This window comes from Zingiber officinale, chromosome 9B (genome assembly GCF_018446385.1).
Source record: "Zingiber officinale cultivar Zhangliang chromosome 9B, Zo_v1.1, whole genome shotgun sequence".
In the NCBI taxonomy this organism is placed as follows: domain Eukaryota; kingdom Viridiplantae; phylum Streptophyta; class Magnoliopsida; order Zingiberales; family Zingiberaceae; genus Zingiber; species Zingiber officinale.
The window spans coordinates 72,208,758-72,226,337 of NC_056003.1; the positions used below are offsets into that span (position 1 = coordinate 72,208,758).

Below are 17,580 nucleotides of genomic sequence, written 5' to 3' on the forward strand. Positions count from 1 at the left end.
TTCATGTCCCAATCACCTTCCATTCTTCTAATCCTATTGTTTTCGACCATGTGAAAAGAACAAATAAAATATTTCCATGTGTTAACTTGTATTGTGATACATGCAACAAGCAATAATTTCAAAAGTGATTAGCAATCAAAAACCTTTATCAAATTATTCAATAATATAACCATTTATGAAACCCAAATCAAATACCTTTATCTGCTTTCCATTGCATTTTCCACCATTTTGAGTTTTGATCTCCAGAACCCATCCCAAAGGCAACAATTCGGGATCATCTTTTCCCTCATTTGCATTTTGACTCTGTATGGGTAAAGCATGTTAGAACATATCTTATAATTGAAATTATAAAATTCATCTAAAGCTTGGCATTTCTTTGTCTGAAAAAGAGAAAAAGTGGGATATTGTTTGGCATCTAAAGTTCACAATCACACTTCATTTTGGAACCTTATGTGATAGTTGTAAGAAGTGGGAAGTTGTATAACTGGATAAGTAAAAATCTTAAGGGAAAAATGGATGCCTGAACAAAAAATACCACAGATGTATAATAGGTTATGTGAGATCAGATTACTTATTAAGAGAACTCAAATATAATGGGATATACATTTTGATGCCTAGAGTTGGGGTCTTTCATTTTTTTTTTAGAGCTTGGTTGAACCAAGGCTAACCTGCTCAATTGAAGAGATAAATATCATAGATACCAACTCTACTGCGATTCCAAACACTAGAATCATTTTGGGAAAAAAAATCTACTATATTGGTTGATTTCAACTACAATATTATAATACAAACACAAAAATAAGGTAGGGACAACTCGAAGAAATCTCCAAGAACATTGCAAATATCAAATCTCCATAAAACTCAAAATCTCTCTTCCGTATTCTTCCCTGAATGCTAGCAAAGTCTACTCTTTTTCGTGCCTTCGACCAAAAAAAGAAGAGTCCTCCTACTAAATAAAGGAACAAATTCCGCATTCCGAATCTAAAATGCAAAACATAATACTAGGGCAAGCAAAGAGATCCACAAGCTTTGTAATCCACGCAGCAATCGTTCTCGGGAATCAATTAACTCCAAGAAGAATCGGAAAGAAAAGAGATCGAAATAGGGGAGGGAGAGAAGACGAACTTGATCTGCCAAATCCTTTTCTCTTTCTTCCTCCACAGTGAAGTGTGTGAGGGAAAAGCAGAAGCAGCCCAAGATAGTCAACAATATCTTTTACAACAAAATCAGCTTGACACAAAATTAGATCGAGGTCAACAATATTTTTAGTTTATATTTTTTTTTTTGCTGTGTTCATGGTTTACAGCAAAAAAAAAAAAAAAAAAAGAAACAAAAGTGAAAGGGGGCAAAATTAGATCGAGGGTTGGTTGTCATCGATGCACAACAGATTGAAGAAGAAAATAAAGAAAATGGAAATTTTTCGAAGGATCCGCCGACCTATAATGGCGAGGTAGCCGGCGGCTGGTTGCGGAGGCGGTTGGTACTGCAGCGGCGACTTCATAGGGTTGGGAAGAAGAGGAGCCGTCGGGAGCGGCACTTGCTGCTGGGGTAGAAAGGTGTCGTAGGGAGTGGGAGAAGGAGGGAACGGAGGCCGACGGCCGGCGGGAGTCTTGGAGAGATCGGCGTCGCTGCTGCACCCGGCCATCGACTTCTGCATCGAGCTGGGTGGGATCGCTGTGCAGTCCGATTGAAAACATAAATGGACGAAAAAGGATCAGCAATATAGACCGTGGTCACACTGCCATATCGTCGGGGGCGAAGGAGGCGAAGAGCTGGGTTGATCTGTCGTGGTCGATCACCTCAGCACCGGGATCTGTCACTTGACGAAGGTGTGGTCAAAGAGATTGGGCAGTGTGACGGAAGCGTGAATGAGGCGACGGAGGCGAAGAGATTAGGGCATGAAGAGTTGAAGGAATAAGGTGATTAATCCCGTGGTCTTGACGGAGAGGAGTTCGGAGGAGTGGTTCGCGGAGAGGGGTTCACCGGAGAGGGGTTTGCTGGAGAGGAGTTGGAAGGAGAGGGCGTGAGAGGAGGAGTTGGATGGAGAAGGCCGTGTGAGATGAGGAGTTGGGAGAAGGGTTCGGGATCAAAAACGATCGGAAGATAGGAGTTAGGAGAAGGGTTCGGGTTTTCTAATAATAGACAACACTAAAAAAGATTTAGATTAAAATTTAATAAGAGACAACACTTTTTACAAAGTGTTGTCTTTGACCCATAAAAATCACTAATATACAACGATTTTTAGAAAAACGTTGTCTATTAATAAGAAAATAATGAAATAGACAACGCTTTTCACTAAAAGCGTTGTTAAAAAAAAATAGACAACGCTTTTTAAAAAAAGCGTTGTCGTTTTAGTGTTGTAGAATCCCATTTTTCTTGTAGTGATTGTCTTCCTTGTATTGTATGTGGATGACATACTACTCATTGGAAATGACATCCCTTTGCTGCAGTGTATAAAGACTTGGCTGGGGAATTGTTTCTCAATGAAGGACTTAGGTGAAGCAGCCTGTATTCTAGACATAAAGATCTATAGAGATAGATCTAAGAGATTGCTTGGCCTAAGTCAAAGTATATATATTGACATGGTATTACTACGGTTTGCCATGCAGAATTCCAAGAAAGGATTTCTATCGATGTCACATGGTGTAAGTCTTTCGAAGACTCAAAGTCCCTTTTCTAGAGAGGAGAGAGACCGTATGGATAAGATCCCTTATGCTTCAGCCATAGGATCTATCATGTACGCCATGCTTTGTACTCGTCCTGATGTTTCGTATGCTTTGAGCATGACGAGCAGATACCAGTCAAATCCAGGTGAGCGTCACTCGATAGCGGTCAAGAATATTCTTAAGTACTTAAGAAGGACTAAAGAATATTTCTTGATATTTGGAGGCGATTGCGAGCTAGCTGTAAAGGGTTACAGTGATTCCTGCTTCCAAACTGACCAGGATGATTATAGATCGTAGTCTAGGTTCGTGTTATTGATTGAATGGTGGTGCTGTGAGTTAAAAGAGTACCCACAGAGGCTAACATCGCTGATCCCTTGACCAAGGTTTTGGCACAGAGAAAGCATGATGGTCACACTAGGTCATTGGGTGTTAGAGCCTACACTGATTGACACTAGTGCTAGTGGGAGATTGTTAGTGAGAGCCCTAGAGCCAATCATATGATGATTGTTGTATAGACTTGATATATCATATTCCTATATATATTTATAAAGGCATTTCTTTATGGTTATTATACTTACTTGTATTAGTGACAAATAACTAAGTATAATAGTGTCCTTGAGTAGAAGGTTCTTATCTATATCAATCGATTGGTTGAATTAATAGTGAGATGATATAGAGAACACTACTGTTAATCATTCCTAGTCAAGTATTAACATTTATGGACAATATTAATGCGATGAGACTAACATGTAGGTCAACTCGATGACTTGATCTCACGAGTCATGGATATTGGATATCAAGTTGACACATGAGTATGCATTGGAGAATATATACTGAATGACCCACCATAAGAAAGTATCATGGATCGTTATATAAGTGTCATATACTTTCTCATGTGACTATTTGTATGACTATCAGTCCTTGGACCTGAAGTCACCATGGTTCCCTACATAAGGAGTTGCATACTTTGGCTTCGCCAAACGTCATCCGTAAATGGGTGGACTATAAAGGCGATTACTGGGTATGTTACAAATTATGCGGAGGGATATGAGTGATGTAGATGGGATCTATCCCTCCTATATGACGGGAGTGACATCATGATTCTTGATAGAGTGAGACCACTAAGTGCAAGGCCATGCCCAAATGAGTCAATATGAGATATTGAGCTCATTTGATTATAGTGAGTCTACTTGGAGTTCAAGACATAGATTGATTAGAGGATGACACGGTCTATGCCTCAATTGATCAATCTAGTTGTCTAGGATAGAAGGACATTGTCACATATTGTGAGAGTCACAATCGTAGTCACAAAGGTGATGTTGGATCTCAACATTCTTGTAACTTGGGTAGTAATGATATGTTGCTAGATAACGCTCATTACTTATGTTTCTAAATGGGTTTAGGAGCATTGACAACGTTACAATAACCTATAGGGTCACACATAAAGGGCAGTTAGATGGAGATTAGGTTCATATGATGGACCAAGAGGATTAGGTTCATGTGATGAACCAAATTGGATTAAGAGTAATCCAAATTAGACTAATTGAGTTGGACACAATTTGATTCATGTGTCGAATGAGTCTAATTTAAATTATGATTCATTGAATCAATTTAAACCAATGAATAGAGATTTATTAAATTAAATTTATTTGAATCAAATGGTAGCTTTGATCAACCATGGGAGATAAGAGGTCAATTTTGACTTGACTTGAGAGGGAAGATGAAGGGTCAAGTTTGACTTGACCAAATGCCACCTCATTTGTGACTTGGCATGGGCCGGCCAATGATGGTGTTCCACATGATCAAGGTCACATCATTGTGTGCCACCTCATGAGGAAGACCAAGAGCCATGACTCTTGGTATTACATGGAGGTATAAAACCTCTAAAAAGTGGCCGGCCACATTAGTGAAGCAAATCAAGGCTAATCAAAGCTTCTTCTTCCTCCCCTCTTCTTTGTTGTTCTCCCTCTCCTCCATTGCTGAGACCTCTCAAGGGTGCTAGCACACTCTAAGTGGTTCTCTCCACTTCTGTCCTTGTGGATACGTGTAGAGGAGTGTACACTTGACACTCTATGAGATTCAGCAACCGTTTGGACAAGCGGGATAAGCGAAGGGCATCGCTACAAGGGTTAAACTTCCTTTTCATGTAGATCTAAGGTAGATCTAGTGTAGACAAATATGTACATGAATAATTTTTATTTATCTTCACACGGATCCATGGCTAGCTTCGAGGTTTCCGCAACGCAAAAAGCGGTTTTTGCGGCTCGAAATTATTAACATTACACATGTTAATAGCTCAGACTATTGCTAGAAAATGAATACAAAAGTTATTATCTCTTTCCTATCTCCAAGAGTCTTTTTATAGTCTATGGAAAAACTTTTTCGCAGGTTGAAGGCGCCTTCAATAGGGCTGGAAGGCTCCTCCAGTGAGGCAAAAGGTAAAACTTTATCCTTTTTCGCAATGGCCAGAATTGTCTGATCGAAGGCGCCTACTGCCTGAAGGTCGCTGTGGCGCCTTCAAATCCTATTGAAGGCGCCTCTAGGAGCTCCATAGCTCCACTTTAGCTCTTCTGCTGTTCCAATCGCCTGAGTGATTTCAGTTAACCAAAATAGGACTCATCCGAACTCAATTTTCGGCCTTCTTCTCAAGCAGGCTTCCACTCCGGCTTCTCATCCACCGGTGTACTCTTCTGCAGCATTTCGTCCCTCGGAGGCACTGAGCCCGTCAGCTCTCTTCCGTGTCGTCCTTCTCGCTAGCTGCATCTTCCACTCGACTTCTTGTGCTTCTAAGCTCCTGCACACTTAGACATAGGGATCAAACCAAAATAAGACCTAACCTAACTTGGTTGATCACACCAAAAATAACCTTGAGGTTCCAAGAATCTCCCCCTTTTTTGATGTGAGCAACCCAAGTTAAGTTAGGATAAACTAGCCAAAAAGTAAAGATAATAAAATTACAATTACAAGTAAGATAATAAAATTACAATTACAAGTAAATATAATAAAATTACAATTATGCAATAAAGTATAAAAATATTTTCAAATTTAACTTAAAATTTAAAATTTGATTTGAACTACTACCTCCCCTAGACTTAATCTTCCCTTCTTCCCTATTGATCACATAAAAAGAAATAGGGAACGAAAAAAAATCTAAGGGAAACTTTAAAAAAAAATTTAAAAAAAAAATTTGAAATTTTTTTTGATATCACTTAGAAAAATTTGCAATAATTTTTGAAACTTTTAAGTTTTGCAAAAAAAATTTCTAAGTAAAGAAATTTTCAAACAATTGACAAATATTGAAAGTATTATATTAATTTTACAAGCTTATCAATTTGTTAATTAAATATTCAATTCATTAATTATCTTTCAGGTTGTGAAGAGGTACTAGGCCTTCTTGGTTATTGGATCATCAACTACTTCTAGACAAAGCCTCTTAAAGAATTTAAACATTTAACTTTTCTGAAAGCCTTAGAAAAATATTGTTTAATCTAAGTATGATTTCGGAACCCAGTATAGGTTCCTTCCTGCTGGGTTAGTTAAAAATATAGGGGGGGACATATTTTTTGGGAATTCTTCTTAGTTGTCCCTGATATTTTCTAATATACCAATTTAACTCTCCATAAATTCTAAGTTTCGACTTTTGAAAGTTATTTGGTTTCCAGCATGGATCTTTTTTCAAACTTTCATTTTGCATTTTCAATTTATCATTTTCAATTTTTAATTTTTCAAAATCTTCTAATAAATAAGATTTGGCTAAAATTATTTTTAATTCTTTGTTTTATTTTTCAAGTTTGCAACAGTCTTTAGTTAATAATTTAACAAATTTAAATAACTTATCTGGTGGAAGAGATCATGTTGGGGCAATTTCCCTAGGTCAGGTTTGACCAGTTTGATTAAGCTTGAGTTGGGTCAAGTTTGAGTCGGGAATTGAGTTTTGATGTTTGACAATGTATAGAGATTGCTGGAGAAATTGTTCGATTGTGGAGATGGTCAAGGGATTGGCCAGGTTGATGAAAAGACAAGTCAAGTGTAACGCCCCGCCCCTTCCTGCTCTAGCTGACGGGGGTTACTTATCTTTTCTTCTTAAACAGCGGAAGTTTTATCTATAGCATATATATTTATTTATTATTTTTTTTTTCTTTTCTTTAAACCTTTCTTTTTCTTTAACACATCATCATCAACCACCTATCATATGAGTCACATAACATGCTTAACATAAACTTAGACGATGATACTAAAGAGCATGATGAAGTGTCATAGAGTTATAAAGGAAACAACATGAACATAATTCTTTATTAATTAAAAGCAGGTTTTCTTCTTTAGCCAAGTCACTACTACACACGTTCTTCTTGCCCCCTCCTGCTGCTCCCTTAGTACATCCATTCTTTACCCTTATCTGTGGTACAAGGAAAGTAAGTTGTGAGCACTCAAGGCTCAGTAAGATCCTTTCCTACTCACAAAAACTGTATAGCATAAAATAAAGCTTCAATGCATAAAGCGTAAAGACAAATCATCATATCATGTATAGAAGCATCATATCATAACAAAATCATATAGTATCATGGCATATCCTTATAAAATCATAAAGTGCATTCTAGCATAACATGATCATGATCATAACATATCAAAACATAATCATAAGGTTCATCCTAACATAACATAACATAATCGTAGGCATCATGGTATATCGTAACATAATCATAATGTGTTATGCAAGATGACTTTTAAAAACATGATTCATGCAATAATATATATATACAAAATGTCCTTTGAAAACTTATTTCATAGGTACTTAAACATAATCATAACATGGTTAGGGCCCCGGCTTGTACTACATACATAAATGCGCGCGTCCTATGTAGGTCCAAGGTAGCAAGTCTTGAACCCTACAAGGCGTACATACTAGGCCCGTTTCTTAGTCCATCGACCTAGGGGCACTTAGGAGCTCATCCCTAACGAGGCCCGTTTCTTAGTCCATCGACCCCGGGGCGCTTATGGAGCCCACCCTTGGTACAAGCCATACTTAAAGTAAAATACATGTCTTACATATCATGGTTCTTATCATTTCTTGCACATCGTATCTCTTATCATATCATACCATATAGAATTTTGGGCACACAGCTCATCATAATGATATGTAAATTTTTGGGCACATAGCACATCATAAATACATGCATAGTTTGGGCACACAACTCATCATAAATAGCATGTAAACTTGGGCACACAGCTCATCACATATATCATGCGTAAATTGGGCATACAGCTCATCATAAATAACACACAGCATAGCATAAGGGTTTCCATCATGTATAGATCATAAGTGTGTATAATTAAACATAGAAGCATAGCAATCTCATAAACATGACATATAAGATACATGGGAAACATAATTAGATTTCTAACCCTAATGTCTTATAGTGGCCGAAACATATAGATTGGGTTTTAGGTAAAAACTCCATACCAACATGTGAACCCTAAATAAGTATCATTTCCTATACCATAAGGAAAACATCATAAGCATGTTTAGGTAGAGTTCTAGGTCTCTTAAGCTTACAACTTATCATGGCCGAATCTTATCAAGCATACATTGGGTTAAAAATTATCCTTCAAGCTTGTGAACCCTAAACAACTTCCATAGCAACATTTCAAGGAAATAACATGAGCATAGTTGAGTTAGGTTCTAAGTTTCCTAAGCCCTTAAACATGATGTGGCCGAAACTTGTAGGACTTAAAACTAGGGTTCAAGTGTCCTAAAAGCATGAGAACCTTAAACAACTTTCATAGCAAATATTTCAAGGAATAACATGAGCATAGTTGAGTTAGGTTCTAAGTTTCCTAAGCCTTTAATCATGAAGTGGCCGAAACTTGTAGGGCTTAAAACTAGGGTTCAAGTGTCTTAAAAGCATGAGAACCTTGAACAACTTTCATAGCAAATATTTCAAGGAATAACATGAGCATAGTTGAGTTAGGTTCTAAGTTTCCTAAGCCTTTAATCATGAAGTGGCCGAAACTTGTAGGGCTTAAAACTAGGGTTCAAGTGTCTTAAAAGCATGAGAACCTTAAATAACTTTCATAGCAAATAATTCAAGGAATAACATGAGCATAGTTGAGTTAGGTTCTAAGTTTCCTAAGCCTTTAATCTTGAAGTGGCCGAAACTTGTAGGGCTTAAAACTAGGGTTCAAGTGTCCTAAAAACATGAGAACCTTAAACAACTTTCATAGCAAATATTTCAAGGAATAACATGAGCATAGTTGAGTTAGGTTCTAAGTTTCCTTAGCCTTTAATCTTGAAGTGGCCGAAACTTGTAGGGCTTAAAACTAGGGTTCAAGTGTCCTAAAAACATGAGAACCTTAAACAACTTTCATAGCAAATAATTAAAGGAATAACATGAGCATAGTTGAGTTAGGTTCTAAGTTTCCTAAGCCTTTAATCATGAAGTGGCCGAAACTTGTAGGGCTTAAAACTAGGGTTCAAGTGTCTTAAAAGCATGAGAACCTTAAACAACTTTCATAGCAAATAATTCAAGGAATAACATGAGCATAGTTGAGTTAGGTTCTAAGTTTCCTAAGCCCTTAAACATGATGTGGCCGAAAGTTATAGAGCATGTAATTTAATTTCCATGCAACAACAAACATAAGAACATTAAGTTAGTTTCATAACATTTCATCAAGGAGGTCATGAGCATCTTAGACTTGTTTTAAATTCTCCTAGGCTTCAAAACTAAACATGGCCGAACCTTCATGGACATGAAATAGAGTTCAACTTAACATAAAATCATGGGCATATCATAATAGTTTCATATCTTATCTTAGGGAGATCATGGCATGCTTAGTTTTAAATTAAAGATCTCCTAGGCCCTTAGTTCTACCATGGCCGAATACTCATGAATCTAAGTTCTACCAAACATTTTAACATAGAGACATGAGATAAATCCTTATCATAAAATACTTGTTACAAGAAAAATATCGAGCATATCAAATTTATATCTTTTCATTCCCTAGGTCCTTCCTTTGGTTTTATCTTGGTTGGAATCCTTCATGATGTTTTCTTAGATTTTTATATAACCGAATCTTCATAGAACAACAAGAGCTATTGTACCACAGGTGAGGGGAACTTACATCCTTTCGCTTGTGGTTTTCCTTAGAGAGAAAAGTGTTCTAGGTGTCGAGGAAGGAGGAAGCTTCTTCTTCTTGTACCTCCTTTTGTTTCCTTTGCTTGTAAGGGCTAGAACTTGAAGGTTTCTTCTCGGAAATTAGCTTTCTTGGAGAAGAACTTAACTTAGCTATTGGAATGAGGAGAGGGTGTTGGAACCCCAAGGTTGTTTTGGTGTGATCAACAAGTCAAGTTAGGTCTTGCGTTGTATTTAACCTTGTGTCTAAGTGTGCAGGAGCTTAGGAGCACAGGTACTCGAGCGGAAGATGCAGCTAGCGAGAAGGACGGCACGCTGTGCGTCCGAGGGACGAGGTGCTGCGGAAGAGTACACCGGCGGACGAGAAGGAAGTGCGCGCGGTGGTTCCGAGGTACGAAAGCCAGAGCGGAAGATTGCTCGGGGAGCAAGAGACGCAGCTAGCGCGAAGGTCGGCATGGGGTGCGACCGAGGGACGAAGTCTGCGGATGAGTACCCTGGTGGACGAGAAGGAACACGCGGCAATTCCGAGGGACGAGAAGCCGGAGGGAAGCACGCTCGAGAAGACCGGAAGATGGGTTCGGGTGAGCCCTATTCCGGATGGCAGAGATCACCCAAGCAAACGGAGCCGGAGCGAACAGACCCGGACCGAGATGAGCTGGATCGAGACGAGCTGAACCGGAGTCGAAAAGTCAACTTATGTTGACCTTAGGGCTCCGGGCGCCCGGAACCGACCGGGGCGCCCAGAACCCTTCCGGGCGCCCGGAATCGACTTTTCAACAGGATCGAGTTTTGACTCGATCCGACCGTTGGGGGATAAAATTTATCCCCCCCAGGGCGCTCGGAACCCTTCCAGGCGCCCGGACCAAGACTATAAATATAGCCTTGGTCCAGAAGCTTAAAAAGAACTCACTGATTGTAAATCCAGTGCTTGCACACTCTCTTTTAGTCTAAGCTTCTGTTTTCTGCACTTCAACGCTGTACGAGGCTTCTCCACCCGAAGGAGTTTTATTGAGCTTAATCTTCCTTGGATTAACAACCACATCGGTTGTAACCAAGTAAATCTTTTGTGCCTCGCTTTTCTTTATGCTTTTAATTTATCTGCTTAACTTAATTATGCAAGTGTTAGCCTAAAGAGTTCGAGGAGGGTTTGTTTTCCTTTTTGTGTTAGCAGGATATCCAACAACCCCCTCCTAGCCGGCCCAACGGTCCTACAGAGGGAAGTTTTCTTGGTTCGGTGAAGAATGAAGAAGGGAGAAGGAGGAAGAAGAAAATGAATTTAAATCCCTTGTTTTTCTTCTCTAAACCTATTTATCCCTTTGCCAAATGAAACATGTCCTCATTCATTCCCTCAACTCCTCTTTTCCCCCACTCCTTTAATTCCCACAAAAATAGAGAGAGGGAGGGAAGTAGATAATCCCTCTTTTGCTTGCTCCTTTTCTTAACCAAGAGGGAAAGGAAGGTAAGCAACTTGGTTTTCTCTTGCTCTTTTTGCTTAGTTTTCTTTTCTCCCTTAACTAAATTTTTCATTCCTTTCTATCCAATTATTTCTCCTTATCCTAATGGTTAACATTCATCAATTTTTCTCCATCAATTGTGGGAGGTTCAAGGTTCAATCCTTGACCTCACCTCTTCTTATTCTATATATATATATTTTTTTATTTTTCCTTTCTTCTCTTATTCTTCTCATTTCCTTATGCTCTAAGGAAAATAATATTCATATACCTATAGTATAATTTCGTGGGTGTTACATCAAGTGGGTCAGTGTTGACCGGAGACTTGACCGGGTAAGTCCTAACTGGAGTTTAGGCAATGGGAAAATCCTAACTGAAGTTTAGGCAATGGGAAAGTCCTTACTGGAGTTTAGGCATCTGGAAAAGTTCTAACTGGAGGTTAGGCAAGAGAGAAGTCAAGTAGGTCAAGGTTGACAGGAGACTTGACTGGGAAAGTCCTAATTAGAGATTAGGCAAAGGTAAGTCCAACAGGAAGGTTGGCAAGAGTGAAAATCCAAGTAGGTCAGTGTTGACCAGGCTTGGTGGTGAAAGTCCTGATAAGTGAGATCAGGCAATTGGAAAGTCCTAGTATAGCTAGGCAAAGGGAAAGTCCTGGTGAGGAGCCAGGCAATTGGAAAGTCCAAGTGTGATCTTGGCAAAAAGGAAAGTCTTGGTGTGGAACCAGGCAATTGGAAAGTCCAAGTGTGATATTGGAAAAGGTTGAAAGTCCAAGCATGTGGTCTTGGCAAGGTAAGTCCTAGTGTGACTTGGCAAGGAGAACACAATAACTAGGATGAGGCCGAAGGAAGCTCCTGAAGGCAAGGCGTGAAGGATGGGAGATATCCAAGGGACGTAAGGCTGATGGAGGAGGCTAGAAGGCTAGTTCGAGGTTGATCGAGTGTGGTGTATAATCTGACAACTAGGATGAGGCTGAAGGAAGCTCCTGAAGGCAAGGCGTGAAGGATGGGAGATATCCGAGGGACGTAAGGCTGATGGAGGAGGCTAGAAGGCTAGTTCGAGGTCGGTCGGGTGTTGGCCAAATGCTAGGCATGGATACCCAACAAGTCATGGTTGACCGGGAGTTGGGTTTGGGACCTTGAACTTGAGTTTGAGGCAAGTTTAGGGTGTTCAATTGATCGGTCGATCAATTGAACAAGTGTCCAATTGATCGGTCGATCAATTGAACCAGTGTCCAATCGATCGGTCAATCGATTGGAGTGTGCTACGAGTGTGGGATGACTCCAATCGATCGACCGATCGATTGAGAGCATTACTCACAAGCACAGAAGCTTTCCCAATCGATCGGGCGATCGATTGGGATCTACCAATCGATCGGTCGATCGATTGGGGAGGAGAAGCTCTCGCACGATCGTGAGAGCACAGAATGGGTTTGAATCGATCGGTCGATCGATTTAGATGGTCCCAATCGATCGGTCGATCGATTGGGAAATGACTGTTGAGCAAGAAATGAGCAATGGACGGTTGGGATTGTGCAGATGTGACGTAGCAATCGATTGGGACTAATTTGGATCAATTGGGAGCACTGTATAAAGCTTGGGTAGAGCGTTTTCTTCACTAGAACTTTGCGTTCTTCCTGCGATTTGTTTGTGCAATCTTCACCGAGCTTCTTCCAATCTTCACTGCCAGTTCTTGAAGGCTCTTGGGGTGCATCTCCAAGGTTCAAGAGGCAACCTACATCAGCAAGATCAAGTAAGGAGAGGTTTTATTTTATACACTTGTGTATTTTCTTCTTGTTTGAGTGATTCTTGTTGTGAGGTGTTTGTGTAAGGCTTCTCCGCCTTCGGCTACAACCGAGAAGGAGTGTTTCATAGTGGATGTGTGTGCTCGGAGTGTAGATCCTTGGATTAGTCACATTTTCTTGAGGTGGATACCAAGTAAACCCTAGGTGTTAGCATTGTGAGTGTTTTGTTTTGTTTTGTCTTTGTATTTCGCTGCACATTTTCAAGACGAAGCAAGAACGAGCAAGTGCGATGAAACGCTATTCACCCCTTCTAGCGGGCACAAAGGTCCCAACAATTGGTATCAGAGCGAGGCCACTCTTCTGAGGACTTACCCCAAGAGAGCAACCGCTAGAAGAAGAAGATGGACTTGGGAGGTCCACTTGGATGGGACATCTGGATTTCTCCTCCATACGACAAGGAAGACTTTGCCTTTTGGAGGAATCGGTTGGAGACATGGTTTCAAATGGATTGGAACCAATGGGTTATTTTGATTGACCCATTTAAAGCTCCTACGGACAAGAAGGGTAAACGCCTCTGACCTCGACATTGGGCCGAGGAACAAAAGGAGCTACCAGAGGTGGATAAGGAGGTAACGAGAATTTTGTATAATTTACTACCTTCTAATATTTTGTTGAGTGTAGGTGAAACCACAAATGCAAGTGATCTTTGGAAAAAGATCATTGCCTATCATGAAGACCCTACACAAGTCCAAGGAGTGGAAGAGCCCAAGGAGAAGGGCTCATTGGTCCAAGAAGAGAAGGACCAATCCGATGTTGACACAAGGTCAACATTCGAGGAGAAGAAGGAAGAGGAGGAGAAGGAAGAAGATGAGAGATCCTCTACATCTTCGAGAGAGGAAGAGGTGGAAGCATCCGCATCCTCAAGAGTTGAAGAGGTGGAAGCACCCACACCCTCTAGAGGAGAAGAAGAGGAAGATGATGCAACCTCCACAATGCAAGCTACATCAAATGGAGAATCAAGGATCATCCCTACAAGCAAAGATATAGAAAATTCAATTGAAAATAACAAAAATCATATCATTTTCTTTGAGTGTAGGGAGCATGGGTACTACAAGAGTAAGTGTCCCAAATTGACCAATAAGAAGGGCCAAGTAGTACACAAGGGCGAGGAGAAGCCCAAGGAGATTGGTCCCACAGAATGCAAGAACAAGGAGCACATTGTGTGCTTCTCATGCAAGCAAAATGGGCATTACCGGAGTCAATGCCCTAAAGGGAAGAAGCCAATCAAAGTTAGAGGAGGAAGCACAAGTCTAGGGGGAGCTTTTAAGAGCAAACCCATGGTAAACTTTAATAGTGCAATTCCTCTTAGTCATGATAAAATGCATATTAGAAATAATTCCTATCATTTTAATGCTAATTATCATGAAAGTAGGAAGCATGATGGCACTAAGGGAAAATACATTCCTCCTCATGCTAGAACTATCACACCTAAGGTTAGGAAGGTAGACAACAATTTAGGCAATAACTCTAAGGATTATAGATATATGACTAGATATAGAAATTCTCATAGGGGTCAAGAAAAATCCAAATCTATGGATTTAATGACCGAAAACCAAGTCTTGAGGTCAAGACTTGATAACTTAGAAAGGACACTAGCAAGAATGGAAAATATTCTTAAGGGTCAAAATGAGTGAAACCTAAGAAAAGCTAGACAAGAGCCATCCAATGGCTATAGAGGTTTGAGATACAAACCTAAAGCCAAGAAGGAAGTGACTACCTTTCATAGGGTTCCATATAGCTATGGGACCAACCCTAGGTGTAGAGGTCAAGCTAAGATACGAGGGAAGGAATCCCTAAAAGTACTTTTAGCAAGATCAATGTGATCAAGACTTCTAAGAAGCCTAATAAAGTCACAAAGAATATTACAAGGGAAGCAATCCCTAGAGTTGACCTAGTAGAAGTGACCAAGGCTTCTAAGAAGCCTAGAAAAGTCCTTAGAAAGGTATCTAGGAAAGTCATCCCTAGTGAGTACCTAGAGCATCCAAGGAGCACCAATAGGTTTTGGGTTCCTAGGAGCATATTCTCTACACCCTAGATGGATTTAGAGAGTGCCAACTTAAATTGGAAGGGTAGGTCACCCAACCTTGGTAAAGTTGACACTTGAGAGCCATTTTAAGGTTTTTGTTAACCTTTGAAAATGAAATGGATTATTAGTGTTACTCTTTGAAAGAGTAAAATGTGTCAAAAATTTGAGGATTTGATTTTAATTTAAATTGGCACACTTGAGAGAAGCAAAAGAAATGTCAAATGGGAATTTGATATTTTCTTATGGAATTAAGGGAAATGTAAACCTTAATCCAAGTTGTCACTCTTAGAAAGAGTAAAGTGTGCCAAAGTTTGAGGGTTTGATTTTGATTTTAATTGGCACAAACATAAAAAGAAATACCAAGTTAGAAATGTGGTATTCTCTTAAGGGGTTAAGAGAAAATTTAAACCTTAATCAAATTAATTACTCCTTGGAAGAGTAAGTTGTGCCAAACTTTGAGAAATTACATCAAAGGTAAGTTGGCACACTTGGAGAAAGGATAAGAAATATCTAGTTGAGATATTAGTATGTTCTTAAGGGATTAAGAGCAAGATTAAGTCTCAATCTAAATGTTTGATCCTTAAAGAGAGTAATATGTGCCAAACAAATATTTGAGGATTGAATTCTTAATTTCAATTGGCACAAATAGAAAAAGGGAAAAAGGAATGCCAAGTTGGGTTTTGGCATTCCTTCAAGAGATAAGCAATCTAGGCTTAGTTTTAAGGTTTTAGCTAAGATTTAAGAATACTTAGATAGATTATTTATGTATATTTTATTTATGCTAAAATGCCATGATTGATTGCATATTACATATCATGACATCATGTGTTGCATTCATTTTATTATGAAAAATACAAAAATATCATGTCATGTCATACATACATCATGTAGCTATAGCATGTTTTTCTTTTAAAAATTGCTTATTTTGATGTATGCCATTGATCATCATGCATTATGTTAATTTTCTTGTAATTAAGGATAAAAGATATTTATTAAGAATGGTAAATATCCCAACAAGTGGGATTATATCAAATGACATCCTAGGTGGATGATCATAAGTCTCTTAATGCCTAGATAGATATGCATGATCCCTTAGTTTAGAATAAAACCAAATATATATCTCACAAAGAATCAAAAGGTGACTTGTATGTGTTTTAATACACATTAGATACAAGTGAGATGTTAGGATGGTGAACAAAACTCAAGATGTTGATTTAGTACATCTTGTTGAGTTTTAGGTTCATCAAAACACATAGTTATGTGTCTTCCAATCTTTGGGAAAGTTAATGTACAAGTCATGTGCATTGAGCCCAAAGAACATGGTTGGATATTGGTTTTGAAAATCTTTTAAAATGCTTTTGAAAAACCTTGGTGAAGACTATCTTTTGATAGTAATCATCATTGAATAGTTGAGCACAAACTTGGAAGAAAACACTAGAGTTTTTACAAGTTTCAAAGTTTGTGTCAATCTTTGAAAATAGGAAGTATTTTTATAGAAAATTATTTTTCCTTGATAGTATATACCCTAAGTAGTGTCTACATGAATTTTCATGATTTTTAGATTTTTGTAGAATTTTTAGGGAGTTTCTGAAGTTCGCTGAAATTGAATTTCAGGAAATCAGAAACCCAATCGATCAGCCGATCGATTGGATTGGATTCAATCGATCAGCTGATCGATTGGGAAGCCAATTCCTTCGAACAGAAGGGTAGTGAATCGATCAGTTGATCGATTGACCCAGTTTGGATCAATCAGTCGATCGATTCAGAGGGAATTTCTATGAGCAGTAGCTTGTGGAATCGATCAATGGATCGATTGAAGTGATTTCAATCGATTGAGTCCCAACTTCAATCGATTGGGAAGTCTGATTTTGGCTGGAAAAGCTTGATTTCAGCACTTCAAGTCACTTCGAGTCCCGTTAACCATTCCAAACCCCTTGGAATATATCTGTATATATTTAGGGGGAGTTTTCATGTGAAAACAAGTATGGATTGGATAAGAAATACCAAAGTAAAGTTTAGGATAAGGTTTAGTTTCAATTCTGAATTTTGGAACCTTCAAACTTCAAGTTTTGGTTTTCGAGGGTCATTAATCATTCCTAACCCTTTGGAATACATTTGTATATACTTAGGGGGAGTTTTCATGATGAAAACAAGCATGGTTTGGTTAATGTCGACTTAGGTGAAGTTTAGGTTGAGGTTAGTTTCATTATTAAATTTTGAACCTCAAAACTTTGAGTTTTGGTTTTCCTAATTATTTAGGAACTCCAAGTCATTGTTGGTGCAATGATAGAAATTTGACCATGTTTTTAGGGGGAGTTACTCTTTGAAAACATAAAAATCTTTTCAAAGACCTTAGAAGGGGTTTAAACCTTCGTGATGAATTAATACTCAGGGTCGAGTATTGGGGAGCAATGGAAGATTGGTTATCTTCATTGCTAGGATGAAAAATGCTCTCGGATGAGCATTGTGGAGTAAATTACTGCTCAAGGGGGAGCATTGGGTTAAT

The 17,580-nt window shown here is 38.9% G+C and overlaps 1 long non-coding RNA gene across 1 annotated transcript; it reads right to left on the bottom strand.

Moving 5' to 3' along the window:
* Positions 1-200: 200 nt before the first annotated feature.
* LOC122023405 lies at positions 201-1,165 on the bottom strand. The gene is made up of 2 exons (XR_006123113.1): positions 1,126-1,165; positions 201-303 (listed from the first exon to the last, which is right to left on the bottom strand). It is a non-coding gene; the product is annotated as an uncharacterized LOC122023405 (long non-coding RNA).
* Positions 1,166-17,580: the final 16,415 nt, after the last annotated feature.